The following is a 12,319-nucleotide window of genomic DNA, read 5'->3' on the forward strand; positions in this document are numbered from 1 at the left end:
ATGGTTGGTCTTGAGTTTGGTAGGGGACACTGCCAGCATGATGTACCAGTTGTGTTCGTCGATTGTCTCAATGGGGGCTCAAGATTCAACAATCCTCAGTTGTGTTCCTCAATTGCCTCAACGGGGGCTCAATCTTCGCTAGTGCTCTACCCTAGTATGAAAGGCTCTGGTGTTGTTTCGCGACTTCTTTGGTTGATATCAAATCCAATGGTCATAAGTGGTCACTTTCAAGTTCACCTCTCGAAGAGGATAAGAGAGCCAAGGTCAAGGTTCTACAAGAAAATATTTGGTCTTATAATGATGTTTATGTTGATGAAAAGCCCACTAAGGATGCCATTGTAGAAACCATGATCGTTGAGCAAAAGGTATTTATTAATTGCGGTTTCAATGTCCATTTAAATTTTTACTACAAAAACGAACACAATATATAGAATAATTTAAAAATTGTTGGTAACCTAATGAAGCTAAATTGATTGTGCCTATTTGGATGTTTGGTTTGTGGTGAAAATTGCAAATGATTTGGTGCCAGAGCAAGTTGCACAGTTGTTGTGTTTTGGTCTCATTGTGTATGACCCGCTATCAAATTTTTGGGTTGAAAGGGATGAGGGGTGGAATATTGGGGCTTGGAGGAGTTGGACACATGTGGGTGAAGATAACAAAGGCACTTGGTCCATGTGATTATGATAAGTTCTTCTGACAAGAGGAAGCAAGAGGCACTTGAGCATCTTGGAGATGATCAATATCTTGTTAGCTTTGACGTCATTGCATAGTAGGAAGTTGCTGAATCACTTGACTACATCATTAACATTATGCTTGCTAGTCATCCTCTTGAGCCTTATCTCTCTTTGCTTAAACTGGATGGCAAGTTAATCTTGATTTGGTCATCAACAACCCTCTGCAATTTGTTAGCCCCATGGTAATGCTAGGTACTCATGCCACCTTTTTTTGCTTTATGGTCACTTTTTTGTAACACTCCTTTCAAAATTTAGTAAACAACTAATAATTAGCATTATCATGTTTTTATTATGTTTATTTTTATCTTTTATTCGTATTTGTATTCTTATCTTTTTAAATAATTAAGAGTTTATTAAATAATTTTAGCAAAGATAAGTAATTTATCTTTTATTAGTATTTTGATTATTATCTATCTAGTAAATTAATATTTTATAGATAAATTTATTGGTATTTTGATCATTATCTTTTATTAGATAATTTTGGAAAGATAAGTATTTGATTTATATTTTACAGATAAGTGGAAATCTCATAAGATTTGAATATATCAAAGATATGGAAATCCTAGAAGATTGAAGAATATATCAAAGATATATAATCTTAAAAGGTGAAAGATATATATCAAGGATTATATATTACAATTTATTCAAGTACAAAATTCAGGCTGTCCAGATCTGAAAAATCTATAAATAGAAGGCTTGAGATAGTTAAAAAGTATTCTTAAAATTTTTTAATTCTTTGAAGATTATTTGGTAAAGGCTGATTGTGGAGGTTGAAGGCATTTGAAATTATTATTTTTGTAATGTTTAGAATGTATAGGAGTAATTAACTCCCAAATCCACGAGGTTGGATGTAATGTATCTTAACTCTTTATGATTTCTACTATTCAATATATTTCTTTTCCATACTATTATGTTCTATTATCAATCTTAACTGCATGCTAATTATTGATTGCTTATTTGTGAGTATCTAATCATTGGACACGATATTAAAACCTATATTAGAATAAAACAACTGATTGATTAGGCATCTAGACATAGAGTACATCATTAGTCATTCTTAACATTCAAATTCAATACTTAATGCAAATTTTTAATATGAAAATGTTTAAGACATTAGGGTTCTGATGTGAATCTCATTGCACAAGGGCTGACTTAGGATTTTTTTTTCTTTTAGAGTTAGAACCAGTTATGACCTCTAGATATTTTGTGGGCAAAATTAGGTATTCTTTTGAAAATTAGGTGAAGAAGAAAGTAATAAGGGGTGAATCTAAAAGTGGAAGGAAAGAATAACTCTTTCCAAAGGAGGCAACACACAAAGGATGGAAAAATCCTTTGATACAGCCAAGGGTTCTTGAATCACTCAAGAACTAGGAGAATCACTCTCACTATTAGATAGAAAATTGAATTTCTGAACAAAACTTAACTTGATTTCATTGATAAGAAATGGTTCAGCTTATATAGAAGCTTTAACCATTAGGATTACAAAAAGACCATTAATTGTCATTATATCCCACTAGTGCTAATAATAAACCAATAAAGCTAATAATTGTCCATTACCTAATGGCTGATTATAACTGAAATTTGGGCAGCCAAAAAGTCTTCCAAAAGTATTCAACAAGGTCTTCTTAGTCTTCAAAGGCTGGTTCTTAAGATGTCAAATGGGCCCGTATTTAAATAAAAGAAATTGCATTAATCTGGCGCGTTAGTCCTCTTCCATTTAGGCCACGATGCAATTTACAACTTTTGTCTTTTCTCCTTCAAACTTGGGCTTGTACTCAAATAATATTGACAACACTTGTTGTAGAGCTTCTTTTGATTTCTTTGCTCTAGAACTTGTCAAAGGTCCTCCAAGTTCTTCAAGTGGATCTTTGTCTTTGGTCATTGTCACACCTCCATCATTCTCTCCCTCTTGAGAAGGATTTGTCCTCAAATCAGATTCTCCCTCTACATAAAAAAGGGATAAGTCAGACACATTGAATGTGGAACTAACATTATACTCACCAGGCATGGCAAGAATAGGTGCATTAGTTAGCTTATGCTTGAGGGCAGCAAAGGCCTCCTCTTGTTTCTCTCCCCATTTAAAACCCTCATTCTTTTTAACAATTTCATTTAGAGGTGCAGCCAGGGTACTAAATCCTTAACAAATCTCCTGTAAAAACTTGCTAAACCATGAAAACCCCTCACCTCACTGATAGTCTTAGGTGTAGGCCATTCTTGGATGGCCTTGACCTTTTCCGCATCAACTTGTACATCTTTAGCACCCACAACAAAACCTAAAAACACCACATGATCAGAATAAAAGATGCATTTTTCCAAATTGGCATACAATTTTTCTTTTCGAAGAACAACCAAAACAGATTGCAAATGCTCAACATGCAACTCAAGACTGGTGCTATAGATCAGAATATCATCAAAGTACACCACAACAAATTTACCAATAAACTTTCTTAAAACATGGTTCATTAACCGCATAAAAGTACTAGGTGCATTTGTCAAACCAAAGGGCATAACCAACCACTCATACAATCCATATTTAGTTTTAAAAGCAGTTTTCCATTCATCACCTTCTCTAATCCTAATATAATTATAGCCACTTTTAAGATCAATTTTAGAAAACACACATGCACCATAAAGTTCATCAAGAAGATCATCTAACCTTGGAATTGGAGGCCTATACTTGATGGTGATGTTGTTTATTACTCTACAATTAGAACACATCCTCCATGAGCCATCCTTTTTGGGCACTAAAATCACAGGTACAACACTTGGACTCATACTATCCCTCACCCAACCTTTACTCATGAGTTCAGTAACTTTTTGTTCAATCTCTTTGGTCTCTTGTGGGTTGCTCCTATAAGCTGGCCTATTGGGCAAAGCAGCTCCTAGAATGAGATCAATGTGATGCTCAATTCCTCTCAAAGGTGGCAAACCATCAGGGACACTTGCTGGAAACACATCTTTATAATCCTGCAAAAGAGACTCAATACTAGATGGCAATTCAAATTTGCCAAATTGGTCAGAATTTGAAATCTGATTTTGACAAAACAATAAGTAGAAGGGTTGTCTTGCGTAAAGCACCCTCCTTACCTCCCTTTCTCTTGCTAAATAAACTTGCTTACCCTCAAATGTTTCATTTTCTCTCATTTTCCTGTCAAGTGTTTCACTCTTTTTCTTTTTCCTTTCAAGTGTTTCACTCTTTCTCTCATTTGCTAACTTTTCTCTCATATTTATTTGATCCTCACACACCTCTTTAGGAGACAAGGGTTTGAGGACCACTTTTTTATCTTGATACATGAAAGAGATTTTGTTAGTGAAGCCATCATGAATGGCTTTGATGTCATACTGCCACGGTCTTCGCAAAAGAATATGGCTAGCCTCCATGGGAACCACATCACATAAGATCTTATCTTCATATTTCCCAATGGAGAAAGAGACTTCAACTTGCTGTTTCACTTGGACTTCTTCTCCTTCACTAAGCCATTGAAGTTTGTATGGCCTAGGATGTGGTTTAGTGTCCATATTTATCTTTGACACTAATCTTGAACTCACCACATTGGTACAACTTCCTCCATCAATGATTACCAAACATACATTACCATTGACCGAACATCTTGTATGAAAAATATTCTCCCTTTGAGATGCATCATCGGCCTTGAGTTGACTTCCCAACATCTTCCTAATCATGTACAACTCTCCTACATTAGCTTTCAACTCGCCATCACTCTCTTCTACCTCTCCATTATTATCATCAGAATCGCTTGTGTACTCCCCATTATCCTTAAGAAGAACGGTCTTCTTTGTTGGACACTCATAGGCATAATGTCCCATGCCCAAACATTTAAAACATTTCACTTCTCTAGTCCTCTTTGGTGGATGTTCAGGTTTCTTTTGAACTATTTTTCCTTCATTAGAAAGCATTGAATTGCTAGAGGAGGCAACACCTTCTTTCTTTACTCTATCTCTCCAATTTGAAGAATTGAAATTGGTAGAACTCTTTCTTGTTGTACTCTTTCTTTTAATTTGTTGTTCTACCTGTATGGCCTTATGCAATAGATCCTCCATCTCCACAAACTCCTGCAACTCAGCAACATCTCTAATATCATGATTTAATCCATTAAGGAAATGTGCCATAGTTACCTCAGGATCTTCTTCAATTTTGGCTTGGATGATAAGAATCTCCATCTCCTTATAATACTCATCCACTCCCTTGCTTGCTTGAGAAAGTCTTTGTAGTTTCAATTTTAAGTCCCTATGGAAGCTTGAAGGTACATACCGCTTCCTCATGACCCTTTTCATCTCATCCCAAGTGTCCACCAAAGGCTCCTCATCTCTAATCCTCTCTCTTTGCAACTTGTTCCACCAAATTAAAGCATAATCAGAAAATTTAGTTGTGCAAGCCTTACCTTTTGCTTCTCACTATAATTATTGCAAGAAAATACATGCTCAATTTTGAGCTCCCACTTCAAGTAAGCTTCAGGATCACTCCTCCCCTTGAAAGGTGGCACATTCAACCTTACTCCTTTTATTCTCCCTTCATTCCTTTGTGGCCCTCCTCCTCCTCCTCTTGGTGGAGTTCTATTCTCTAGTTGGTCCAACCTATCATGAAACTCATCTTGTTATTTCTTCATCAACCTCTCCAAATGTTGAGATAACGCAACAATTTGCATGTGAATATCATTCCTTTCTGCCATGATTAACAAACAGATCAAGGTAACAAGAACAAAATATATATATGGTGTTTGAAAATTTTCTCACCCACTCAAGTGTTTGCACTCACAGATTGGCCTTTACTAAAATAAAACACTCTTGCCTTTTACCACTCAAATTCTCCTTGGGTTCTTAGGCAGTTCAAGAGATTATGGCCATAACAAAGAACAATTCTCCAATATGTGCAAGGAAACGCTTGTAAGTAGACAAAGAAAGGTTAACAAAGAAAAAAAAAGGACAAGAAAAGTAGGTAAAAATAAGGAAATCAATAACAATCCTTCAATAACACCAATATATTACCTTATAAAAATTGTTCAGAGGCATGAATCGGCCCAATTTTTTTTATCACAGTTTCAGTACAATTACGAATTGCTGTAACTATTTTCTTTTTTAATTTTCAGAAGGGCCTAACTTTTGCAATGATTCAGCACTAACATAAATAATACAAGTAATAAGGTAATAAATTGGGAAAATAAGAAAGAAGGAAGGATGTTACCAATTTGACGTTCAAACCCTTAAATAGAAGCTTTGAAAACCAAATTATGTGAATCTCATTGCAAATTTTTAATATGAAAATGTTTAAGATATTAGGGTTTTGATGTGAATCTCATTGCACAAGGGCTGACTTAGGATTTTTTTTTCTTTTAGAGTTAGAACCAGTTATGACCTCCAGATATTTTGTGGGCAGAATTAGGTATTCTTTTGAAAATTAGGTGAAGAAGAAAGTAATAAGGGGTGAATCTAAAAGTGGAAGGAAAGAATCACTCTTTCCAAAGGAGGCAACACACAAAGGATGGCAAAATCCTTTGATACAGCCAAGGGTTCTTGAATCACTCAAGAACTAGGAGAATCACTCTCACTATTAGATAGAAAATTGAATTTCTGAACAAAACTTAACTTGATTTCATTGATAAGAAATGGTTCAGCTTATATAGAAGCTTTAACCATTAGGATTAGTAAAAATCCATTATTTGTCATTATATCCCACTAGTGCTAATAATAAACCAATCAAGCTGATAATTGTCCACTAGCTAATGGCTGATTATAACTGAAATTGGGGCAGCAAAAAAGTCATCCAAAAGTATTCAGCAAGGTCTTATTAGTCTTCCAAGGCTGGTTCTTAAGATGTCAAATGGGCCCTTATTTAAATAAAAGAAACTGCATTAATCTGGCGCGTTAGTCCTCTTCCATTTGGGCAACGATGCAATTTACAACTTTTGTCTTTTCTCCATTAAACTTGGGCATGTACTCAATTATTATTGACAACACTTGTTGTAGAGCTTCATTTCCTTTCTTTGCTCTAGACCTTGTCATAGGTCCTCCAAGTTCTTCAAGTGGATCTTTGTCTTTGGTCATTGTCACACCTCCATCATTCTCTCCCTCTTGAGAAGGATTTGTCCTCAAATCAGATTCTCCCTCTACATCAAAAAGGGATAAGTCAGACACAGTGAATGTGGAACTAACATTATACTCACCAAGCAGATCAATTTTGTAAGCATTGTCATTTATTCTTTCAAGAACTTGGAATGGACCATTCCCCCTTGGTCTTATTAATAAGTTTATTCTTGTCTCTAAGACATTATGATGGACAAAAGCTTTGGGTTCAACTTTTGAGCTTGATCTAACCAGTAAAAGTTCATAAAGTATGCAAACATCCAGGTCTCCATCCTTCAGAGAAGATCGAATAGTAGAAGCGAAAGATTCAAACAATGTCACCAAGTTACATTGATGGAACTTGGAGGGTCACCAATTAGGCAATTCTCGTTTAACTCTCGATGAAGGTGAACTCTAAGATGAGGGAAGATGCAAAGGTGAAAACACTCTTATATTTCTTCAAAGTTACCTTTTACAAATCGTCGCCTACCTTTTATATGAAGAAGAAAGGTAATTAAGCCCTAAAACCTAATGGAATGGGGAAGAAAAGGTAGCCGTCTAAAAGAAATTGAATGACTAGAAACGTTCAGTTATGAAGAAACCCTAGGTGCTAAGAGTTCGTTGTCATGTGAGAAATGAAAACCTAGCTACACCGCTTAGAAGGGAAAACGGTTAAATGATTTGATCCCACCACACTACAAGAAAAACTGATGGTAAAAATATGTCGGTAACAGTAAAAATCTGTCGCTAAACCAGAATTACCAATGGATTGCCGACGGTAAAAAATTTATCGGTAAAATTTTATCGACAGAAATCATGATCCGTCGATAATTATCGACGAAAAATACATCAGTAAAGTCTGTTGAAAATATCCGACGGAAAAATTCGTCAGTAATTATCGACCGAAAAATCTGTGGGTAATTACCGACTGAAAAATCTGTTAGTGATTACCAAAAAATCCATCGGTAAATAATTTGCACTGTTCATCTTCTTCCTCCCTCTTTCATATTTTTTCGTCTTCTTCTTCTCCTTCTCCTTCTCCTTCTCCTTCTCCCTCTCCTTCTCATTCTCCTTCTCCTTATGTCTTTTAAAACACACACACACACACACACACACACATATATATATATATATATATATATATATATATATATATATATATATATATATATACATATGTTTTAAAAGACATACGTTATATAATAATATGAAAATAAAAGTAATTAAGGTTTATACCATATGAAAGGCATGTTCATGAGTGGTAATGGAACCACCTTTGTGTAGGGTCCCACCCTTTTATGAAGCTTTATTCCTCTCAATTGGAGCACATTTATTACGATAAGAAGGAGAATCCCAATGTTCTTGCAATCGATTCCAGATATGGTCCCCCATCCAATAAGCGCGCTCTCTTGCAATCCTGGCATCTCTAAACATCTCAGATATCATATGAGATGCTCTATTGTGGAAATTCTTTTAAATTTGACCTTCGTGCTTTGGTCTCTACTGAACCTTCATAAGTAAAAATAAATCGAGTACAAATCATCTTCACAACACAATATGCATTGTATTTAAAGTCTAATAGCAGTGAACATCTATTTTACATTGAAATAAATACTTAAATAGGGAATGAAAATAAGTTTCATGATGTTTTACCTTAAATAGCCTACATCTATTTTACATTTTTGAACATTTTTATTTATTTTATTATTCAAAGTTTCCGCCTGAATTAGTAAAGAATCATGGGTTCTAAACAATGTAAGTCTCTTGGGATTACAATATTTGGACTTTCCATTTTATTACTAGAACGATTTGGTACGCCCACCACTCTCCTCTCACTCTCGAATTTTCGTTCTCCTCTCAAGCCAAAACAGACCAAAGTTCAGAAAACCCTTCTTTCTCCTAAATTTTACCTTTTATACAAGGTGGTTTTCAGACCCTCTTGGCTGCCCCATTCTGCTAGAATTTTCTCTACCTTTCCACATGCACTCCAAACTGAATTTGGTAAAAATAAAGGTTAATTTCTGTCCATCAAGGTTTAAACTCGTGACCTTCCACTCATAAGGCCAAAGCACCACCACTATGCCAATTCACATTTAGTGATAATTATTATAATTCTATAATTATGATATCACTCCCTATTCACAAATATATTAAAAAAATGATAATAAATCAAATAACACACAACAAGCGTACTTAGGACTCAAACCCAAGTCCTCTCCCACACAATTAAGTACTCTCAACCACTTGAGCTAGTACTTTTCCACGTCACATTAAACAATATCTAATGCCATAAAGGCTCTTTCTACCCACATTTATTAATTAATTAATTAATTTTCATGGGTCTTACACGTGGCGCCTAGTGGTGAAGTGTGTTCCGCCAGGCAATCCGTGCAAGGGCAGAAGGATCAGAGGCACTAGGAGCCTGGCGGCACGTGTCCCCCACCAGGCGGTCTGGAAGTGCGTTTTGCTTGGCAGCTTAGGAGTAGTGCCAGGTGATAATGCAGAGGCAGAGTATGGGCTGTAGCAGGTTTCCCGCACGTACTGTACAAGTTGTGGCTTATAGGTGTGGCAACAAGACAACTTGAGATATTTGTCTAAAGACGTAGACCATGGATGACATGGTGGTGGCCATGTGATATGGAATCCAAGGATGTAATTCCTTTGGTGTGTTTGTATGTATATATGTTTTATGTATATGATGTTTAACTGTTAGCTCACCCTATCTGCTTGTGTTTGACGATGATGGTGTACGCGGTACACGGGACCAGAGGATGTTGCAGGTGTATCTGGTGAGGCCTAGAGCCGGTGCGGGGCTAGTTTAGGAGAAAGATTTATCATAGTTTTTATTATGTTTTTGAATCAGTTGTAAACTTTTATATTATCAGAATGAATATTTTATGTGATTTTTTTATAAGTATGGATTTGAATTTATTTTACAATGAACTAAAGTTTTAATTTTCCCGCGTTATGGGAAAAGTCAGTATAACAAATGATGTTTTAATTATTATCTCTATTTCATTTTATTAAAAATTCGTAATATCCGGATGGGATGTTACAGAAAGGACTTCAAGGATGGAAGAGACACTTCAATAGTTCATGCAAGTTTCCATCTCAAATCATAAAAGTACAAAAGCCTTTATTCACAATATAGTGACCCAATTGGGTCAATTGGCAAAGTAGATGGAGGAAAAATTTAAGAAAAATTTTATTGCTAACACTGAAGTAAATTCAATTGAGCATTGTAAGGCTATCACAACACTAAGTGAAAAGGATTAGAAGAGAGGGAGGAAAAAAGGAAGGTTGCGAAAAGTGAGAAAAATGAGAAGAAAAAAATTGAAAAAAAAGAGAATAAAATGAGATTGAAGAAAAAAGGAGTGTAAAGAATGAAGAGAGAGTTGAAGAAGGAAGTCAAAAGAAGGAAGAGGTGGAAAAATTAAGGAGAAAGGTGTGGAAAAATCTCTTCCTTACCCACTAGTTCCTTCGAAGAGAGACAACGAGAAAGAAGTAACATACTTCATTGATATTTTCAAGATGTTGAAGATCAACCTTCCCCTTCCAGAAGCACTACAACAAATGCCTTTTTTTTTTTGCTAAATTCATGAAGGATTTCCTCATTACAAGGAGTAAGTATATAAAAGTGGAAATTCTTAAACTTTAAGGAATTTGCAGTGTTATTATCTAGAAAACTCTTCCTCCAAAGTTTAAAGACCCCGAGAGTCTTACCATGTCTTGCACCATTGGAGAATAACACATGCAAAAAGTTCTCATTGACTTAGGAGCCATTATTAATCTGATGCCACTTTATGTACTAAAGAGCATTGATGGACTTGATGTCAAGCCAACAAGGATGATGGGTGAGCAGAATGAGCCTTTGTCAAATATTCTTTGAAGAATTGAAGAATTTTAAAAAAGCTTTCTACCAATCTCAAACCTTCTATTTATAGATTTTTCAGAACTGGATTGGGCCTCACTCGTTTGCCCAGCCAACACCACCTCCTCGTCCTTCTTCTCCTCCTCCTCTTTTTCTTATCCTCCTTCTTCTCTTCCATCTCTCCTAAATATAATATAAAACTTCAAGAGATTAGGCGGGAAATTTGTCGCTCAAAGTGCTAACGAATTTAATGATGGAAGTATCCGTTAATAGTTGTGATGATAAGTTAACAATAGAATAAAACCTCCAATTACTATAATTGATAGCAGATTTTACAAACTCATTCCTTTTCGATGGATGTCTCTGCTAGGAAATTTAAATGCCAAATCTACTAATAACATCTGTAATTAAATAAGAATTTACTGATGAATTATAGGTCGTCAGTAATATTATGTCGAAAATAAACAAAATTCGTGTAGTGTTCTTAATATTATGTTGAAAATAAACAAAATTCATCTATATCAACCCATGGTTCCTGTTATAAACATGTATAAATGATCGAAGATTTTCCGTTAGACTTAGACATGTTTTTAAGTTACACCTAAAATTGCTTTGTTTTTCCTTAAAGTTGATCCTTTGATGTCTCTTTGGTGTAAGATTTAACTCCTTAAATTCTTACCGGCCTTAAGGCTTTCAAGCTTAGATTCAATATATTTGAAACAAAGATATTTTGTAAATTACCCAATAAAAACATACTATAGTTAGTTTAGTTTGCTATTTTAAATTTTAATTTAAAAATGTTTATGTAGTTGTCAATGAGTTCTTCACTTTGTTTTAAAAAGTCACTATGTGGAATATGAAAGTTGCTACATCATTATGTGGAATATCATTACTTTTAATCATTGTGTCTAGGGGTGGGCATGGACTGGATATTTAATGATCCAATCCACATCCATTTTATATCCAAATAATTGGATTAGATTTTTGACCCAAATCCATTTTTTTAGCAAAAGTAGTTTGGATTTTTTTAGAATCCAGATCCAAATATTTGGATCAAGTTTAAATTCCAGAATCCATTTTTAATAAAAGAAATTTAAATTGAATTTCTTAAAACTTGTGTCATTAAGGCCCGAATGACTCGGATGAGATCGACGATCCGAACGGACCCGACAGCCCGGACGATCAAGACCGGCCCGATGACCCGAACAGGCTCGACAACCCGAACGGGCCGGACAATCCGAACGGGCCCGAAAACACAAACAGGCTCGACGACGCGAACGGGCCGGACGACCCGAATGGGACCAACGACCCAGACGGGCCAGACGACCCGAACGGACAGGTCCAAATAGTCGGGCCCAATCGGGTAGTCGGGCATGTTCGAATCGTGGGGCCGTCTGGGTCGTCAGGTACGTCAAGGTCGTCAGGTACGTCAAGGTCATCAGGCCTGTCTGAGTCGTCGGGCCCATCCGGGTCGTAGGGCCCGTCCGGGACGTCGAGCCCGTCTAGGTCGTAGGGCTCGTTCGTGTCATCTTGTCATCCGGGTCGTAAGGCCCGTGTAGGTCGTCAAGCTCATCCGGGTCGCCAGGCCCGTCAAGGTCGTCCAAGTTGTCATGTCCGTCCGGATCGTCGGGCC

The 12,319-nt window shown here is 36.1% G+C and overlaps 1 pseudogene; it reads left to right on the forward strand.

The window, feature by feature from the left end:
- Positions 1-1,508, forward strand: LOC114165303 (annotated as a pseudogene).
- Positions 1,509-12,319: the final 10,811 nt, after the last annotated feature.

Source organism: Vigna unguiculata, chromosome 10 (assembly GCF_004118075.2).
Source record: "Vigna unguiculata cultivar IT97K-499-35 chromosome 10, ASM411807v1, whole genome shotgun sequence".
NCBI classification, from domain to species: domain Eukaryota; kingdom Viridiplantae; phylum Streptophyta; class Magnoliopsida; order Fabales; family Fabaceae; genus Vigna; species Vigna unguiculata.